Genomic DNA, 22,258 nt, shown 5'->3' on the forward strand with positions numbered 1-22,258 from the left:
GAGGGTGACAGGGGTCTTATTATATTAGAAGTTGCAGACAAGATTCAAGTAAGTCTACATGGTTTACATAGGTGGTACTGAACTTAGCAATGTATTATATTAACTTTTAAAGTGTGATTACTATAATAGACTGCTGGTCTTCCAGACCCGACAACGAGCATGACACCGGAAGCATCAGTTGCTGCTGCCTTGTTAAGGTTTCCAAGCTTTTTGAGAGTACAGCTACACCAACTTATTACAAGAACTAATGGAATCTTAGATGGAGAAGTCTAAGGATTTTGATAAAGATGAAGCAAACAGAGATGGAGACTGGAGGTGGTAATAAACAGTTTCTGAAGTTGCTAATAAATATATATACGGACACTCTACAACAATTCTGGGTATTTACCAGAGAAATTTTCCCACCTTTAAATCTTGTTTGTGTTTATATATAAATCTACAATGTCTTGACACAAAGTTTAGTTAGTGATGGTACCGAAATTTCATTTCAGTTGGCAGTCAATGAAAAATGTGTGATCAATACCCTCCTCCACATGGCTCTTGTAGTTTAAGTTATGCAATATTTGTGGCATATCTTCTTTTTTGGGCCTTGAAATATATAATGTTTTTTACACTAGTAAAATGAGAGCACATAAATTCAAATTAATTTTATATCCTAATTTAATACATGAATTTATATTTATATCTCTTGTACTAGCAAATTTGTAATATTAAAAAAAATTATCATGTCAGTATTTGATATATTTTAGGGCCTCTTTATTGTAAAATCTATCTTAAAGGACAAATTATATTTTTACTAAAACGTATTTATACATTCTATTTCAAATACATCTCTCATTAAGATACCCCTCCAAGCAGAAAACCTCTCGTTGAGTCATCAAATAATCTATCTGAACCACTAACTTTGCCAGCGCCTTTAGTTGTTAACCATAGGTGAAACCTCAAAACATTATGGGAATGGGAAAGAATTCCGATCCCCGGTCTCAATTCAACATGATGTTTCTCATAGAATTTGATATATTAATTGGAGCGAAAAGCTTGAAAGAAAACAACAAGGCTTCTAATGAATGGTGGTTGTTGGGCTTCAAACAAGGAACTTAAAGTCCTTTTTGAAATTTAATTACAAAATGCAGGTGTGTATAATAAGTCAAAAATCTACTTAATGAGTCGAAAATCGACTTCATGTTAAATATAAGCAAAAAAACCGTTTCATGTCACAAGTTGATATAATATACTTTGAACAACTTATTTTATTTATATGATTACTTTTATTAAAAGTCAATTTCATTACTCAAATAAATAACCTATCAAATAAATTTTGACTAGAAATTAGAGGTTTTGAGCTTGTCATTGGTGAGGCCTTGATAGGCCCATGCTCTCGTAAGATGGGACTTGGTTTGTACAAGTCTCCAGTAGCTTTCAAAGTCATAAAAACATCCATATTGATAGGTGCACACACACATTTCAGAGAATACCTCAGAACAGGGCACCTTGTAGCATATTGGACTTTTGAGTGTTAAAAACCATGTCATTAGTGAGGCCTTCATGGGGCCTTGCCTTAGATGAGTTTAATAAAGTCTTAGGAAGCTTAACAAGTCATTGGAATGGATAATTGAGTTAATTAAGTGAGTTACAAGTTAATAAAAACAGGGCAGTGCACTTAGCTAGTTAGGTTATTCTATACCAACTTGGAATGGAGGCCTAGAGAGGCCTGAGCAAGGTCTTAGTGTCAAACCAATTGCACAACCTAGATTAAGGTCTTAGGTATCCAGAGGAGTCTAAATTTCACTAAGGCACATGGTGGAAACATTTGTTTTTGCCAAGGCCCTCCAAGAGGTGCCAAACTGCCTAAGCAGAGTAACCACTAGAGTGCATTAGTTTTTAAAGGTCCTTGTAGGCAAGGCCTTGAGTTACACCACTTCAAAATGTTAGTTTAGGATCACATAAACCTGTAGAAATTAATTTGGAGTGAATGCCTTAAGTGAAGATGCCTCATTTCCACTAAAATACACAAGAGTCACACATAGAGTCACATTTTAGAACTAAGTTAGAATGCATTGCATATGAGTGTGTCATCGGTGAGGCCTTGACCTCATATTGAGTCCATGAGTTAGTTTTATGTCATATTAGATAGTGCAAGTTAGTTTAAGTCAATGCACTTAGTTTAGATGCATCATTCTTGCCAAGGCACATAAGTGTTGCCAAGGTAAGCATATTAGTAAGCCACTTCGGATGCATTTCATTTGTGAGTCTTGTAAGGTGGGGCACAAGTGTGCCTTACACTTATTTGGTTAAGTTGAAGTCAGTAGAATGTAATTAGGAAGTATTGGTCTTAGACCTTATGTGTTACTTGATTAATTGCTTAAGTGACTTAGGGGATAACTAGAGATTTATTAAGTGATATTAACTAAGTAGTAGAATGCCATGCTTTATTTGTTATATGCAGTACTTGACGAATATGTGACTTGTTAATTGAGTTTAAGTGTATATATTTATATATATATGTGTGTGTGTGTGTATATATACATTTACACGAAAGGGTAGTTAGCATTGTAGTGACGAGGATACTATTAATTATAGGTGCAAGTAGGAGGCAGGCAAGGAACCTCTAGAAGATTCAGTGCAAGTGTTCTATAAGCTTAGTCCAGGCAAGTGGAACTATATACTCTCCTTTATACTTGCTTGATTGATTATATACCCTGTGAATGCATAATTACTGTTTACATAGAACTGAATCACCCTGTTCTCATCACATGATTAAACTTCAGAGTTCAAGAATCCCCTTAACACTTGTATTGACCTTTTCATTTAGTATCACCTTACACCCACATGATTATACTCCAGTAGTCCTTTAATTCATATTGAGAACTTGATACCCCACATTAAACTGAATTATCTCTTTTGGAACCCTGATCTTAATAACATTCCCTCTTTTAGAAAGATCACTTATATTTTGAAATCACCCTTGCTTAATGACTTGTCTTTGATCAAGACCCCTTTTTGAAATTGAATTGAATTGAATAGAAAAGACCTTAAGAGGAATTGGATAATAATTTTATATTAAGACTGAGGCGCCAGTCAATTAATTGCAGCATCAGTAGCGGGGAGCTTGATGTCTGTATATGGCCAATGTGTGCCGAGGATCCTCCCTGGTTGAATCACTTTATGTGGTTCGGAGCTTGGTGTGGGCTGATCACCCCTCAATGCTCGTAGCGCTGTGTGTTTCCAATTCCAATAAATTTGCTATCTCACTTTGCACCTTTACTTGTGATTATACCCTGTTATATCCATTATTGCTTTTGCACTTGTTTATATTGCATACTGTGAACTGTTGTATATTGCTTTCACTTGCTGAGCTTTTTGCTCATATATTGTATTGTTTATTATAACCCTTCAGTGAAACCCGAGAATGGCTCGTTTCAAGCAGACCGCCCGTAGACCACCTCAGGATCGGGCATTGCCTACCGTCGTATGATGGAGCAGGTTGGGAACTCGTAGTTCCCTAATCTTAACTTTTGGATACTTTTGGGATTCTAAAACTTGTAGTAATGACGTAGACTTAAATTGGGTTTGTAATATTTTAGATGTTGTTCATACTCAATCCTGGTGATTCCGGGGATTGTGGATTTAGATTTTAGTTCTAATATTTTATAACTCTGTAATTCTCGTTTATTTATCGTATCATGCATGCTTTAGTCGGTTAGTATTTGTGGGTCCGTCACAAAAATGACTAATAAGTAAAAGGGATCTTCTTGGCTCATAACTCGGTATCTTATGTCCAGCGCCTCCCATTGTTATGAATGTCAAGTTTCTATTCTATATTCGTTTATACCCTCCATCATGCACAATACAAATCAAATTGCATAATCAATTAGTTAGACATTAAAGGACAAATGAATTGTATAAGTAGAAACAGGCTAATAGTTTACTTGTGAATGTTGTCCGTGCATAATATACATTTATGATAATATAGTTAGATAGGTTATAATCTGGTTACTTGCTGATCAACTAGCCAAAAGTGCCAAGAAACTTTTTATTTCATATTTTTATTACATTAAGAGAGTATTTGACAGAAGTAAGTGGTAGTCTTACATTAGTGTCTTCTGTATTATATATGAACTATATGCAGATATACATATATTATATGTGCTAGCATCCATATGTTGAGCAGATTGATTGATGCGATATATATACATGCATGATGAAGTCATAATGAAGTTTTGTGACATTAGTATGTAGAGTTTTTTAAAAATCTGATCAATTTAAATAAGCGTGTGGATAATTGTTGCTGCATGGGCCGGGTCAATCATATACCACAACAAAACATATCTATTAAACCTAATTCCTCTAGTGCTACGTTCTTATACTTAATATAAAAGGCTTTACCATTACTTTTACAAATGACTCATGTGAAATATCTTTCCATCATAGTTATTTATATATAAGACCCGTGTGAAAATATATTTTTCAACATTAATTATTAAAAACAATTTATTTCTATAACAACTTTGTAAAAAGATAAAATTCCGGCTCTCCTCCGCAAAACATCCCACATACATAACGAAATAATAATTTTACTTCCGCATTTTCTGTTTCCCCATTTCTCTCGTGACAGTCTCTCTCTCAACACCATCTCCTTATAACCATATCCATATTGGATATTCCTTTCACCACCCATCTCTAACCCTCTCTCTTCCATGCATCAAACCATTTAACCTCCCTCACCATCTGACATGCCTTTGAATCCGTCCAGTTTATAGCTCAATTAAATTTTTAGCTTGAAGAACGAGGTGAAATTAGAGTCCCAACTTAGACCTATCTTGATAAATCACAGCTTTTGGACCTAGCTTGGACCCGGCTGAATTTGTAACCCAATTGGTCTAATTGGATTCTAGGGTTTTGAATAGATGAATTAGATTTTGGGGGTTTCATAACACATCTTCTTTTCTCCATTTTATGTAGGTATATATTCTCAGTTTCTTCAATTGCGTGTTTTAATTTCACATTTATTATCTTAATTAATTGTCCAAGGTCATGTTTTACAAGTTTTTAGGTGGATGAGAACATGTGATTATAGGGGCTTTTCAGAATTTTTGTAATATTAAATTTAATTTTATCATATTTTTTTTCGTAATTTGGTTATTAATTTTGCCTTCTTCTAAGTGTGCATCATATACAATCATAACTAGCGCTGTGCAAAACCGAACCGTACTCGAAAAACCGAACCGAATTGTACAAATTCGGCCGGTTTTCGTTTGCAATAAAAAATATATTAATTTGTACTTAGGAAACACTAGAGCTCATTCTAATTGCCATTTTTTTATTTTGTAAAATTTGTCATATATATCTATTTTTGGGCCCTGGACGGTCGACCTGGATGCCCTCTCTTTGGGCAGGGCCTGTAATTTATACCCGAGACCGAGAAATTTCCAGATAAATCTACATCCTTCCATACCACTCTATAAAAGAAACCAATCTGATATTCTTCACCATCATTCCATACCATCATCTCACTTATCTTCTTTTCTCTTTCTTTTATACCCATGCACATTCCATATATTTCTCATCTTCGCAAGTGATGATTGTTTGCGTGATATGATCGATATACACTGTAACTTTCCGAATTGTAGTGCAAGTAATGGCCTAAATAAGTTTTTCAAGCATTCTTATATAGGCACATACACCATGGATATCTATTTCATTTTGATTTGATCAGAAGTGATTATACATAAATTCTTGAATTTCATCGTCTTCAATATTTTGAATTATATTTGAAATCGAACCAAAATCAGAATTAGATATAAAACATAGATTTCATTGGTATTATCTCCATTTTATAGATGTAATTTTTTTAATTTAAATGTAGAGTATGTTGTTCTTCTATGCAGTAAACAATGAAGAAGATGCTCCAAGAACAATAAAAAACCATAAACACCACTTACAAAGGTGAAAATTTTATTCATTTTAGGGGTACTTTGGATGTTCTGTTTGCCTTTATTTTATCATGTATCATGTATCACGTTTCATGTACATATTGTCGCATTAGTTTTATTCATACTTCCTATTATGTTAAGCTCAAATATACATTAAACATAAAACTTGTGCTTGCATCCTTGTACAAGTGTTTGCTTTTATTATGTGGCTGCTGAAGTGCTCTGTTTTAATGCTCCAAAGAGGGTGTGCCCAGGGATATGGTCAACATGAATGAAAAGCAATCATTCATGGATGGAAGAAAGCTAATTGCTATCATTTCTGTGGCTGAATCCGCTGGCGTATCAATGCAAGTGGATAGAAGAGCAACAAAGCAGGTATAAAATAGTAGACAACTTTATGCCTAATTAACATGCCAACTGTCTTTTCCGTTTGTATTTATATTATATAAATTGATAACTGTTATATCAGTGGAGGTATAGAATTACCCTGGAGTGCTGATCGCGCTATTCAGCAGTTGGGAAGAACTCACCGTTCAAATCAAGCTTCTGCACCAGAGTATAGGTAGAAAATAAATCTCTTTTGTAGACATTCTTGTAGTTAGCAGTAATGAATGACTTTTCATACTAGTCTTCATCACTTCTTTTGTTTCAGATTTGCTTCCACTGTTATTCTAATCCATGGAGATCTAGGCAGCCAAAGTATGAATGGAACGTTCAAACATTATGCTGCATTTCATGTTCAGCGGAGGGTGACCGGGGTCTTATTATATCAGAAGTTGCAGACAAGATCCAAGTAAGTCTACATAGTTTACATAGGTGGTACTGAACTTAGCAATGTATGTTATTAACTTTTAAAGTGTGATTACTATAATAGACTGCTGGTCTTCCAGACCCGACAGCAAACATGACAGCGGAAGCATCAATTGCTGCTGCCTTGTTAAGGTTTCCAAGCTTTTTGAGAGTACAGCTACACCAACTTATTACAAGAACTAATGGAATCTTAGATCGAGAAGTTGAGGATTTTGATAAAGACGAAGCAAACGGAGATGGAGATTGGAGGTGATAATAAACAGTTTTTGAAGTTGCTAATAAATATATATACGGACACCCTACAACAATTCTGGGTATTTACGAGAGAAAGTTTCCCACCTTTATATCTAGTTTGTGTTTATATATAAATCTACAGTGTCTTGATGCAAAGATTAGTTAGTGATGGTAACGAAATTTAATTTCATTTGGCAGACAATGAAAAATGTGCCATCAATACCCTCCTCCACACCGCTCTTGTAATTTCAAATACATCTCTCATTAAGATACCCCTCCAAGCACAAAACCTCTGGTCGAGTCATCAAATAATCTATCTCAACCACTAACTTTGCCAGCAGCTTTAGTTGTTAACCATAGGTGAAACCTCAAAACATTCTGGGAATGGGAAAGAATTCCAATCCCCGGTCTCAATTCAACATGATGTTTATCATAGAATTTGATACATTAATTGGAGCGAAAAGCTTGAAAGAAAACAACAAGGCTTCTGATGAATGGTGGTTGTTGGGCTTCAAACAAGGAACTTAAAGTCATTTTTTAAATTTAACTACAAAATGTAGGTGTGTATAATAAGTCAAATATGTACTTAATGAGTCGAAAACCAACTTCATGTTAAATATAAGCAAAAACAAAAAACGGTTTCATGTCACAAGTTGATATAATATACTTTGAACAACTTATTTTATTCATATATTTTTTTTATTAAAAGTCAATTTCCATACATATAAATAACCTATTAAATAATTTTTTTTATTACAGTTTTAATAATCATAAGTCACCTATAATATAAAATTAGCCAAACACCCAAATTATTTAAGTTGCACACTTAAAACTTGTCTTTAAATTTGTTAATGTTCAGAATATGTTTGGTGCTTGCAGAGCACATATTTGTCAGCATGACCTGGTTGTGCAATAGTAGCGAGTCTGTAGTCGTTGAGGTACTCTTTGTTTAGGAATTTTTTTTTGAGTCATGTCCTAGCTTTTAGATTTTTTTTGTTTCGAATCTATCTATATATTGTACTGCTCTCAGAAATAAAAGAAAAGTTTATGGACAAGCATATATTATGTGTTTTACCTTTCTAGTTTAATATCAAATAGTTAATACATTTATATCATATAAATTATTAACAAAATTTGGTAACAGTTCCTGGAGGTTCTTTGTGAATGCCAAAGACATCGATATTGATGATTGATATAAATTAAACCGACGGAGAGTCGATTAGCCTGAGTTATCAAACGTTGTCTAGAAGTAATTATATAGCTTTGGCCTTCAAGATGATAGTCGTTTTGCTTGCACATGGAATTTGGAGGGTGGTAGAACTGAGTGATGCAAATTCAGCTTTTGAATAAAAAATGGACAAAGTTGCCTTGGCCATGATTTACTAAGGGTAACCGATGGTATTTTACTCATACTTGTTGATAAGAAGACGGCCAAAGAGGCCTGGGATGCAATCAAGACTCTGTGTCAAGGTGTTAATTGAGTAAAAAAACAAGGATTTAAACTTTAAGACTGAATTTTAGTCATTGAGTATAAAGATAGTGAACAACTCGGTTTGTATATAGTTGAATAGGCTTGTAACAAACATACGAGTTCTTGGGAAAAACATGGGTGAATTCTTCATGGTAAAAAAATTGTTGGGTAAGGTTCATTCGAAAATTCTCTAGGTTACGTCCATTTTGAAATGATTTGGCAATGTTGAAACCATGTTTATAAAGAATTTGTAGGCTCATTTAAGGGGAAGACAAGGTTCATTCGAAAATTCTCTAGGTTACGTCTATTTTAAATGTTGTTTGTCTATAATCCAACAATATATATAATAATTTAATAAAACAAAAAAATCTTAAAATAATATCATAATTCATAAGAAATGGGAAAATGATAATTTATGAATCTTTTATATAAAAGTGCGTATATATCTTGGCAGTAGGCATTGCACATTACATAACTTTTTTATATATCATATATGTATATATGTATAGGTGTTTTTTCAAAGACAAAAATAACCTAAACAAAAGACCATAATAGAAAGAGTAGTGCTATGTGCACATAATTGTGTACATAAAATTTGTACATAATGAGGTGGCAAGTGATGTGGTGGATTTTAATTGGGGTTGTTGGTGTAAATGCAGGGGGCAATCCAATTAAAATTCACCACATATCATTATGTACATGTTTTTGTACACAATTATGTGAACCAAGCATTTTCCTAATATAAATGTCAAGTTTAAAAAACTCTCTTTTTATCTCGAATGATCATCGGGTGATTCGCTCAAATTCTATATATTTCTTTTTTGTTTACGAGATTTCTCTTATATATATATTAAACATCACGAATTTGCTAATTCAAAATTCATAAGTTGTTACATGCGCTACTTTTTCAAACTCTCTTACACACACATATATCATGAAAATATGTTTTATTTTTAATTTGAAACGGATCAAATTATATTTATATTTTGAATTTTACATTCTTCACACCTTTTGAATATTTTTTATGAGTGAAATCAATTCGAATTAAAAATTTGGTCAGAATTTTAATGTTATATATATATATATATATATATATATATATATATATATATATATCAAAGAAATGGTTTAATTTGAAATTAGATGCATTACTATCTATTTCAAACTTTGGGTTAAGGATCTTAAAACCATAATTACCTATGATATGTATTTAGCTTAACAACTATGTAAATTTGATATGTTTTTAAATTTAAGTTTGTATTTAAAGGTTAACACCAATTTTTTTTTATATGAGTTTAGTTTCTTGTATAGTCTAAATAATCATATCAGATATTTGGTTTGTTATTATTTCATATATACCAAGATTTAATATATAGAATAATTAAAAAAATTAGTTATATTTAATATAAAGAGATTTACCATGGTTTGTACTAATCACTCATGTTAAATGTCTTTCCACCATATATAGTTATTTATAAGAGCCGTGTTAAAACTTTATTTCGACATTAATTATTAAAACAATTTATATCTTATAACAGTTTTGTTAAAAGATAAATTCAGCCCCCCCCCCCCCCCCCCCAAAACGAAATAATAATTTAATTTCCGCATTTTCTGTTTCTCGTTTCTCTCTCGATAGTTTCTCTCCCCACATCATCTCTCTCTATAACCATATCTCTTCCACCATCCCTCTATAACCTTCTCTCTTCCATCTAACCATCTAACCTCTGTCACAATCTTACATGACTTCCAGTCCGTCCTGTTTATAACTCAATTCAATTGGTAGCTTGAAGAACTATCCTTTATTTGAGTCCCAACTTAGACCTAGATTGAAAATCACGACTTTGGGACCTAGCTTGGACCCGACTAAATTTGTAACCCGATTGGTTTGATTGGATTTTAGGGTTTGGAATAGATGAATTGGATTTTGGGGTTTCATAACACATCCGCGTTTCTCGATTTTATGAAGGTATATATTCTTAGTTTCTTCAATAGCATGTTATAATTTTACATTTATTATCTTAATTAATTGTCCAAGGTCATGTTTTACTGGTTTTTCGGTGGATGAGAACATGTGACTTTAGGTTCTTTTTTAGAATGTATGCAAAATTAAATTTAAATTATCATATATTTTTTTCGTAATTCGGTTTGCTTTGCCTTCGATAAATGCGTTCGAGTGAAATAAGACATTTTTAAATTTTTATTTAAGAAACACTCGAGGTCTAACTAATTGCCAGTTGTTTATTTTGTAACATTTGTGTGTCATATATTTCTTTATATCCAACACTCATACTCAAGAAATTTCTAGAGAACTCTACATCCTTCGGTACCATTCTATAAAAGAAACCAATCTTATATTCTTCATCTTCATTCCATACCATCATCTCTCTTATCTTCTTTTCTCTTTCTTTTATGATCACATTCCATATATGTCTGATTTTCGCAAGTGATTAAATTGTTTGCGTGATATGATCGATATATACGTAGCTTTCAACCACATATGAATTGGTAAGTGATGGCCTAAATAAGTTTTTGAAGCATTCTTATATACACGCATACACCATGGATATCTATTTCATTTTGATTTGATTAGAAGTGATTATACATAAATTCTTAAATTTCACCATCTTCAAAATTTTGAATTACATTTAAAATTGTACCATAATTAAAATTAGAATAAAACATAGATTTTGTTGGTATTATCTTTATTTTATAGTTGTATTATTTTATTTAAATGTAGAGTATGTTGTTCTTCGATGCAGTAAACAATGAAGAAGATGCTCTAAGAACAACCCAGATCCATAAACAGCCCTTCTAGCTCGAAGGTGAAAATTTTATAGGTATGTTCTTCTTACGTCTGTTAAAAAGTCGACGCTTAAGGTCTATTTTATCATGGCTAAACTGCAACGCAAAAGACTTGTTAACCGACACTAAAGGATTGTCCTATAGCGTCGAGTTTGACCTATAGCATCGGGTTGGTAGAATGCTGTTGCTTAAAGTTCGCTTAAAAATACTATATGCGTCGCTAGTCAAATAGCCGACGCTAAAGGTTAGCCCTATAACGTGGGGTGGTCAAAATGCCTTAACTTGAAGTTATACTTTTAGTGTCAGTTATATTTTACGAAATGCCGATGCTAAAATATTTTTTTAATTTATATATATATATATATATATATATATATATATATATATTAGCTAATAGCATTATTCAATTACACACACACATATATATTAACATGCACTTTCTTTAATCATGTAAAGAAATCCGACAAGAAATACCCAAAGTCAACAACACTAAATTAAACTATCAATTAGGAATCATATTAAAATTAAAATGTATCCATATATACCTGTTTCTAGACAAATAATATTCACTTTTCTTTAACATAAATCTAATCCTCAAACTATTATATCTGCACAAGCCAAATCTTTGTGTATCAGTGCACCTCCGAAGATGAAATTTGCACATATTCTTCTTTAACAACATCTGGTTGTGCGTCTCTTTGTGTATTTAGAATGGTAAAAAAAACTTGATAAATGGCGACATCAATCAATTGATTAAGTGTAATAATATAGATGTTTACAAAAGTGAACTGGAGCACCACCTGCCTTTAAACAACTGAAAGATATAGTCAATTATAATCAGTGTCAGGTACACAATTATTCAGCATAATTGCAACTTTGATTCGAAACAAAATCAAATATAGTTAACATGTTATAATCGCACAAAAAATGCTGGTGACTCACGAGCTGCCTTCTCATTTTACAATCTAGGCCTATCAGTAGCCTCAGCTTTTTTCAGCTGCTGCTCCACTTCCGTTAGTTTCTCCTTTTGCTCTGGACAGATAAAAACCGCAGTTTTAGTTCATTCATAATTCGCTATGAAATTCTGTTTCTTGTGCATTCACAAAGCTTAGTGCACAAATGTGTAAATACTAGAAAAGAGATGAGCTATATATCCGTACACTAATATGTTGGAATCTTAGGGAAATTGACCACCTAGTGGCAATATATGTTGCCACCATCAATTGCACGATTTAAACTCAGCATTATCATTACAAGTGCACAATATAAGTACTAGCAATATTAAACAATCACCTTTTACACAGCAGCAAACTGAGTCATGAGTTGCCCTGCGAGCAATGTGGAGAGCTCCAAGCTTCTGTTTCAACCAGGTACCGAACGTTCTGGTTCTGGTTCAGGATCTCAGCATGGGCCTTCTCCCTTTAAGATACCAAGGTTCCAAGATGAGCAAAGGATAAGCCAGTCTACAAAGAATCCTCTGATAAATAAAGAAACTAGAATCCAGAGGAATTCGAGAGAGATATTTTGCCAAAGTGCTTCAAGCACAATATTTTTACAAGCTTCACCCGCCAATTGAATTCTTATGTACGTCATTTCTTGTCCTATATTATCTACATTTCTTTCAATTGTTCCTTATTTGAGCGCGCGTGTGTGTGTGAGTATATTTATTTGATGTTTAATCTTTTTGACCGGGGTAAATAGTCTTAAAAATATTCATGAAAATTGATTAACAATTTAACAAAAGATACATAAACTTTAGATATTTGGAGTTGTTTGTTTATGTTATTGACTATATATCTTTACAAGACCCGGTTGTGCAAGAAAAAAATGCAGGGTAATTGCCCAAAAGGGGAGAACTGTACCTTTGCTTATGGCTTGGAAGAGCTGCATGAACCACCGCCTAATTGGGAAGAATTGGTGCATGCTAAAAGTAAACGGGCATCGGATAATTATCCGAAAACACCAGGTGGGCTGATGCTTTGCGGGTATTTGTTTGCTCGAAACGAATGCCCGTATGGAAAAAACTGCTCTTACCTACATGAAAGTCCAAAAGAAACTACATGAAAGTCCAAAAGAAACTGAGATGGCAAGGTCCCTGCCTATGAATTTATCTGCAGCCACCGGACTAGTGTTGGAGATGAGAAATGATACTGGGAAATCAGGTATGTGTATGTTGTTGAAGGAAGTGATGGCCTAAATATGTTTTTTAAGCATTCTTATATATACACACATTCACTATGGATATCTATTTCATTTTGATTTGATTAAAAGTGATTATACATAAATTCTTGAATTTCATCATCTTCAAAATTTTGAATTATATTTAAAATTGAACCAAAATCAAAAATAGATATAGAACGTCATAAATATCATTGTTATTATCTTTATTTTATAGATGATTTTTTTATTCAAATGGAGTGTATGTTGTTCTTCGATGCAGTAAACAATGAAGAAGATGCTCCAAGAACAATCAAGATCCATAAACACTACTTATAGTTCGAAGGTGAAAATTTTATTGATTTTAGGGGTTACTTTGAATGTTATAGCATTATACCTGTAGACAGCCATTCACTGTTTCAGTAACCTGTAAAGATGACATCCTACTGCAACCTTCTTTAAAAATTAAAGTCGCATCATAAAAGATGATCTGCACTGTGGAGTTCAAGTAAAAAATTTTGGGGTGCCCTCTCCAAAATGCAGTAATTCAGAGGGTTAAGTGTATATGTCTGGAATTTTGCTGTGGGCAGTTGAATACAATTTTTTTACCAGGGACGAAGATTCAATTGAGGTGATAACAGATGTGTAGGAGTTTTTTGCTGTAATCCGCAGTTATGTTTAATACACCGAAATCTTGTTATAGTGGTTAAATCTTTCATCCAGTTGTGGTAGTGATGAACATTTGGTTCAGATATATTTGGCTAATGGTTTTATCGAAAATTATAGTTAGAGCACCATTATGATGATATGGTTTATTATTTGAAATGATTTAGTCGGATTTTTGTTTATACCTATTAATAAAGTTGAACGAATTTTGAATTGGAAATATTCTTTTACCTCATATTTCAATTCGTGAATGTTCTCCTACGTGTTGCTTAAATCTAATGCAGCCCTTGTGTCTGTTTGGGATTGTTAGAAGCTGCTTTAACTACGAAGAATGTGCTGGTGGACAAATTGGGGGAGTAATTCGATAATGCTATAGGTGAGAATTTACATTATCGTACATATTTCACCAATCACTAAAAGAAATTTTATATATTTTTGAAACTTTATGGTCTGGCACATTACTTTCCATTCTGTCGTTCTGTGCAGAATACATCAAGAATGGGGCCTTCGTACGGTATGTTAGGCCGAATTAACTCACTATATAAATCAATATAGTGAACACAATCAATAACAGAATACTCAAATAAGAGAATTAACAAAGTAAACTCTTATTCACAAAACTCAGTAGGTTACAAAAACTCTCTTAGTGATTTATATCTTATCACTAAGAGCTGCTGGGTTACAAGAATAATATTCTCGATGTTCTAACTCTTATAGAGTAAACCCTAATCTGTGTTTATATACACAGTTACATGATATCTACTGATTGATTTATAATTATCTGCTTCCTAAAATAATCTAATCAGTAGCTATCCTTCTGCTGTCCTGATTTGCACAATCTCCCTTGATCTTTATCTTCCTTATTTAGCCAGATCTGCTCCTGAAAATCAGCCGCCTGCAAACTCTGATCATCGCTAAACTCTGATCCAGCTGGCAGTGGTTAAACTCTGATTTCCAGCTAAACTCTGATATTTGCTTCTGCACACTAAACAAGTTAGATACCTGTGACATCATCAAATATGTAACACGGTACATAAGGAAAATAATGCATGTCCTGTACACGCATTTGTGAACACGAATTTGAAGGAAAAGATTAGAAAACTGTCAAAATTTTATCTAATTGAGCGAAAATTATATAAGGATAGAAGTAGATGTTCATGCAACTGCAAGGATGAACATGCATTGTAATCAATCAAGCATGTTATAGATATATTTCTTGGTTTGGCATGATCTGATTTCTTCTTCTTGTTAAGTTTCCCTTCAAAATTACAAGCATATTTTTCTGGTCACTCTTGCTTGTGAAAAAACTCGACTCCGAGTTGATATCTGGATATAAAAAACCAAACCAAACCAAACATACTTAGTATATCCCACTTTGAGCAGGGTCTGAGGAGGGTAAGATGTACGCAGATCATTCCCCTACCCTTAAAAGTAGAGATGTTGTTTCCGTGAAGACCCCCGGCTTAGTGCACAAGAAATAATATTATGTGTGATATAATAGTACTATAATACCTTAGCCCATGGCCTTTTTCACATGGGACTTACCTAAACAGTTCTGTTTATCGATGATAGGTGATAATGATCTGAAACAGAGATATCACACTGGATAAAAACCGCCATTTCAAACTTTCTTGAATGAACTTGATTCCTTCTTGTGTAATCCATCCATGTCAATTCTCCTTTATCTATGCTGCATGCCACCAAAGCAACAACCGTTAATACACTACCCGCCACTAACCGCCACCCATCCAACGGAGCCTATTTCTTTCCTTCCCCCACCCCATGTAATACCATTGTAGACTATGTTGACACGAATTTAGACAACCCTACCACAAGAATACGGTTGCCAATCCAAAAAACCATTAAGAAACCGGGTGAAACCTTGTCAAATCCTTCGACGAACCAACATCCGTGATGATCCATTGATGAACCTGGGAACTTTGTCGTATTACTTGGGTTTGGAAGTTAAGCAAGAAATGGGAGGATCGCCATCCCATATTGGCAGTTGACCACTTTCCAATGTCTGTCTTTCTTGATTCAAACAATCTAGTCAAATTTTTCTGGAAACAAACAGTTCCACGGACTCAACCGACCGGTGTGGTTTTGTTTACATGACGGACTGGTGTGGTTGAACAAGAAGAAGCTCGTATGAATCATTTTTACTGCAATTGTACCGAGCCATATCCCTCAATAGTTACTAGTAAATCCAATCTCTACCTAATCTCCAAGCCTCTCTCCTCTGGATATAAAAAACTATTAACATGAAACTCATGTAGATTAGGGTATTTTATCCGTAATTCTTAAATTAAACAACTTCATCTTGACTGCTGATCGACAACACATAAGTTGAACTAATTTCAATATCTTGAAACTCATTATCTGTAGAATCTAAGTATTGTGAACTTTAAAAATGGTTCAACATATCTTTATTTCTCAATGGATATAAAATATACCTCACAAGTCCCACCTTATTGTCATCGAGCAATCTAGTACTAATTATATCAATAATATTTGAAACTACATTATCCTTGTTTACAATAACTATGTCAAAATCATAATTTTCGATATTGTATAAATAAACAGGTAACTCGAGTTAATCTAGGTCTTGTTTGTCACTATCAGTATAATAACCAATAATCTGATGGCTTACCTTGATCTATATTGAGCGAGGTTATGTTATCGTGAATCAGATGTCTCTTAAGAACTTTCTCTGACATATTTTTTTAATATTTTCATTCATATTTTCCTCTATCATCATATCATCTTCACCTAGTTGAGTAGACACAAAACTTTCATAGCTCAATGTTTCACTTCCTTCTTCAACCTCATTCGTACATTATATTATCCTGTTTTGATAAGAATATTTATTCAACATATTATCATTAGGTACGTAATACTTAACCATTTCATCCTCCTACTTGCATTTGTAAACTTCTTTATTGCAACTTTGTTCAAGATAAGTGAAAAAGCCGTCATTATCGCATCCGACATCGCCTCTAACTCCGGACTTATTTTTTCATTTTTGTATTTCGATTATATTGATGAGAATTCCACCAATAAAAATTCATATTACGAAATTTATTAAAAAAGTGTTTGACTCCTAAAAATTTAAGAAGATTTATAATTTGAAGTACCTTTCTACTTTCGCAACTCATTCGAGAAAATTTTCAATTTCAAGGTACCCATCAAAGACCGTAAGGCCATATTTTTTGTTTTTCTACTAACAGAATTCTGATTGTGAGATTCTGTACGGATTATCATGCATACAAATTATATTTTCCTTAAGATGGCTAAAACCATCATTGTTGAGGCAATATCTTTTAGTTTTGTCAGTTTTAATCTTTTTTTCCTTCATATATTGTTAGAATATTAGTATAAACTCACCAATATTGTGAAAACTTCAAGCCGGCTTTCGATGATGCCTCGAGCAATTATACGAGACTATCAATTTATGTAGTACAGAGCTAAGATCAACAAACGTCAGTCATAAAAAAAATAATTCAAATACATTAACACGAATTTGAACAATACAAATTTGAAATTCACCAGAAAAGATAAAAAAATTTCAAAATTTTTAATTAATTGAAAATTTCAAGAGTACATATGATAATTGTATATATAGGGATATAAAACCCTAAAGTAAAATAATAATAAAAATCCTAATTATCATTATCTAATAATTTAAGTAGCATGATCATGCATATGCATGAATGAACATGCCCTGTAAATATCCTGTAATTACCAAGCATGTTATTGGTATATTTCTTGGTTTTGTGAGGATCATGCATGTATGCTCCTTTTTCTATCCTTCGTGACTCCAGTTTTACTTTTTCGCAGGGGTGAGCATTCGGTTAACCGAAACCGAAACAAGTAGAAATCAACTACCGAAAACCGAACCGAAATTTTTTCGGTATGTAACCGAAACCGAAATTATTATTTTGGTTATTACCGAAAACCGATATTAATAGCCAAAACTTAGACCAATATCTAATACATTTGAGGGTTGCTTTGTTCAATGGCAAAAACTATGAGGATACAATCTAAAACAATACAAATGCAAAATCCATATAATAGAAACTTAAAAAACAAAACACAGTAATGGTAAACAGAGCAGAGTATACCTGAAATGATCAAATTGCGAGTAAATCTTGAGTTGGGGCTTGAATAAGTGTATGTATTAAGTCCTTAGATTCTCAAAAACTCCAGAAAGAAAATAGATTCTAGAGCAATATAGAATTATAATCAAATATCTACACACTTGTACTAGAAATAACTAACATATATTATTAAAACTAATAAAATATTAAAAATTCGGTTAATCGTTCGGTTTTCGGTTAACCGCGATTAAAAACCGAATAACCGAAATTTAAAATTTTCACTACCAAAAACCGAACCGAAATTTGAAGTTTGGTTAACCGAACCGAAAATTTTTCGGTTATTCGGTACATGTCTTTTTATTGTTCAATTTCTCTTCAAAATCAAGAGCCTCTTGTTCTACATCAGAAGATCATGTGTGAAAAATTTATTCGAAATAGAATATAATGATGAAAGGAGCTTTGTATATTATGGATGGTTCAAGGAAGATGGGTTTTATGAAGAAAATGACTAATAAGTAAAAGAGATCTTCTTGGCTCAGAACTTGGTATCTGATTTCCGGCGCCTCCCATTGTTATGAATGTCAAGTTTCTATTCTATATTCGTCTATACCCTCCATCATGCACAATACGAACAAAATTGCATAATTCATTAGTTAGACATTAAAGGACAAATGAATTGTATAAGTAGAAACGGACTAATAGTTTACTCGTGAATGTTGTCCGTGCATAATATACTTTTATGATAATATAGTTAGATAGGTTATAATCTGGTTACTTGCTGATCAACTAGCCAAAAATGCCAAGAAACTTTTTATTTCATATTTTTATTACATTAAGAGAGTATTTGACAGAAGTAAGTGGTAGTCTTACATTAGTGTCTTCAATGTATTATATATGAACTATATGCAGATATACATATATTATATGTGCTAGCATCCATGTGTTGAGCAGATTGATTGATGCGATATATATACATGCATGATGAAGTCATAATGAAGTTTTGTGACATTAGTATGTAGAGTTTCTTGAAAATCTGATCAATTTAAATAAGCGTGTGGATAATCGTTGCTGCATGGGCCGGGTCAATCATATACCACAACAAAACATATCTATTAAACCTAATTCCTCTAGTGCTACGTTCTTATACTTAATATAAAAGGCTTTACCATTACTTTTACAAATGACTCATGTGAAATATCTTTCCATCATAGTTATTTATATATAAGACCCGTGTGAAAATATATTTTTCAACATTAATTATTAAAAACAATTTATGTCTATAACAACTTTGTAAAAAGATAAAATTCCGGCTCTCCTCCGCAAAACATCCCACATACATAACGAAATAATAATTTTACTTCCGCATTTTCTGTTTCCCCATTTCTCTCGTGACAGTCTCTCTCTCAGCACCATCTCTTTATAACCATATCCATATTGGATATCCCTTTCACCACCCATCTCTAACATTCTTTCTTCCATGCATCAAACCATTTAACCTCCCTCACCATCTGACATGCCTTCGAATCCGTCCTGTTTATAGCTCAATTAAATTTTTAGCTTGAAGAACGAGGTGAAATTAGAGTCCCAACTTAGACCTATCTTGATAAATCAAAGCTTTTGGACCTAGCTTGGACCCGGCTAAATTTGTAACCCGATTGGTCTAATTGGATTCTAGGGTTTTGAATAGATGAATTAGATTTTGGGGGTTTCATAACACATCTTCTTTTCTCCATTTTATGTAGGTAAATATTCTCAGTTTCTTCAATTGCGTGTTTTAATTTCACATTTATTATCTTAATTAATTGTCCAAGGTCATGTTTTACTAGTTTTTAGGTGGATGAGAACATGTGATTATAGGGGCTTTTCAGAATTTTTGTAATATTAAATTTAATTTTATCATATTTTTTTCATAATTTGGTTGTTAATTTTGCCCTATTCTAAGTGTGCATCATATACAATCATAACTAGCGCTGTGCAAAATCGAACCGTACTCGAAAAACCGAACCGAATTGTACAAATTTTTGGCCGGTTTTCGTTTGCAATAAAACATATATTAATTTGTACTTAGGAAACACTAGAGCTCATTCTAATTACCATTTTTTATTTTGTAAAATTTGTCATATATATCTATTTTTGGGCCCTGGACGGTCGACCTGGATGCCCTCCCTTTGGGCAGGGCCTGTAATTTATACCCGACACCGAGAAATTTCCAGATAAATCTACATCCTTCCATACCACTCTATAAAAGAAACCAATATGATATTCTTCACCATCATTCCATACCATCATCACACTTATCTTCTTTTCTCTTTCTTTTATACCCATGCACATTCCATATATTTCTCATCTTCGCAAGTGATGATTGTTTGCGTGATATGATCGATATACACTGTAACTTTCCAAATTGTAGTGCAAGTAATGGCCTAAATAAGTTTTTTAAGCATTCTTATATAGGTACATACACCATGGATATCTATTTCATTTTGATTTGATCAGAAGTGATTATACATAATTTCTTGAATTTCATCGTCTTCAATATTTTGAAGAATTAATTACACTTTGTAACCCATGGGTTTGCTCCAAACGCAGTTTAGTACCTGAACTTTAAAACGTGACAATATGTACCCTAAACTTAACATTTTTGTGCAAGTTGTAACCCCTAGTCACTATTCCGTCCAAATCTGCCGTTAACTTTAAGTGTTTGAGAGATAACAGTGTGTATATTAGTTTCTAACAGCTACTTTACCCCCTGTGACCCCTCAAAAATTATGTATTATATCTTGAAATTATTTTTAAACACACACAACGATGTAAAAAAATTTAAATAATTTTTAAAATATGTATCTAGATTTAGAATCTGAAAATTTATTTTTTTTACATAAACGATGTAACTTATATTAAAATTTAAAAATAAATACATATTTTAAAAATTATTTTAAATTTTTTTACATCATTGTGTGTGTTCAGAAATAATTTCAAAATATAATACATAAACTTTGAAGGGTCACAGCGGTAAAGTAGCTGCTAGAAACTAATATACACACTGTTACCTCTCAAACAGTTAAAGTTAACGGCAGATTTGGACGAAATAGTGACTACGGGTTACAACTTGCACGGGAATGTTAAGTTTAGGGTGCATATTGCCACGTTTTAAAGTTCAGGTACTAAACTGCGTTTGAAGCAAACCTAGGGGTTACAAAGTGTAATTAACTCTATTTTGAATTATATTTGAAATCGAACCAAAATCAGATATAAAACATAGATTTCATTGATATAGTAGACAACTTTATGCCTAATTAACATGCCAACTGTCTTTTCCGTTTGTATTTATATTATATAAATTGATAACTGTTATATCAGTGGAGGTATAGAATTACCCTGGAGTGCTGATCGCGCTATTCAGCAGTTGGGAAGAACTCACCGTTCAAATCAAGCTTCTGCACCAGAGTATAGGTAGAAAATAAATCTCTTTTGTGGACATTCTTGTAGTTAGCAGTAATGAATGACTTTTCATACTAGTCTTCATCACTTCTTTTGTTTCAGATTTGCTTCCACTGTTATTCTAATCCATGGAGATCTAGGCAGCCAAAGTATGAATGGAACGTTCAAACATTATGCTGCATTTCATGTTCAGCGGAGGGTGACCGGGGTCTTATTATATCAGAAGTTGCAGACAAGATTCAAGTAAGTCTACATAGTTTACATAGGTGGTACTGAACTTAGCAATGTATGTTATTAACTTTTAAAGTGTGATTACTATAATAGACTGCTGGTCTTCCCGACCTGACAGCAAACATGACACGGGAAGCATCAATTGCTGCTGCCTTGTTAAGGTTTCCAAGCTTTTTGAGAGTACAGCTACACCAACTTATTACAAGAACTAATGGAATCTTAGATCGAGAAGTTGAGGATTTTGATAAAGATGAAGCAAACGGAGATGGAGATTGGAGGTGATAATAAACAGTTTTTGAAGTTGCTAATAAATATATATACGGACACTCTACAACAATTCTGGGTATTTACTAGAGAAATTTACCCACCTTTATATCTAGTTTGTGTTTATATATAAATCTACAGTGTCTTGATGC

The 22,258-nt window shown here is 33.0% G+C and overlaps 1 long non-coding RNA gene across 1 annotated transcript; it reads left to right on the forward strand.

Annotated features, from left to right (window-relative positions):
- The first annotated feature begins 6,399 nt into the window (after window positions 1-6,399).
- LOC135146941 (uncharacterized) lies at window positions 6,400-7,287 on the forward strand. Its single transcript, XR_010284043.1, has 3 exons — window positions 6,400-6,495; window positions 6,586-6,726; window positions 6,808-7,287. It is a non-coding gene; the product is annotated as an uncharacterized LOC135146941 (long non-coding RNA).
- The last annotated feature ends 14,971 nt before the right edge of the window (window positions 7,288-22,258 follow it).

The sequence above is a fragment of the Daucus carota genome, chromosome 6 (assembly GCF_001625215.2).
Source record: "Daucus carota subsp. sativus chromosome 6, DH1 v3.0, whole genome shotgun sequence".
In the NCBI taxonomy this organism is placed as follows: Eukaryota; Viridiplantae; Streptophyta; class Magnoliopsida; order Apiales; family Apiaceae; genus Daucus; species Daucus carota.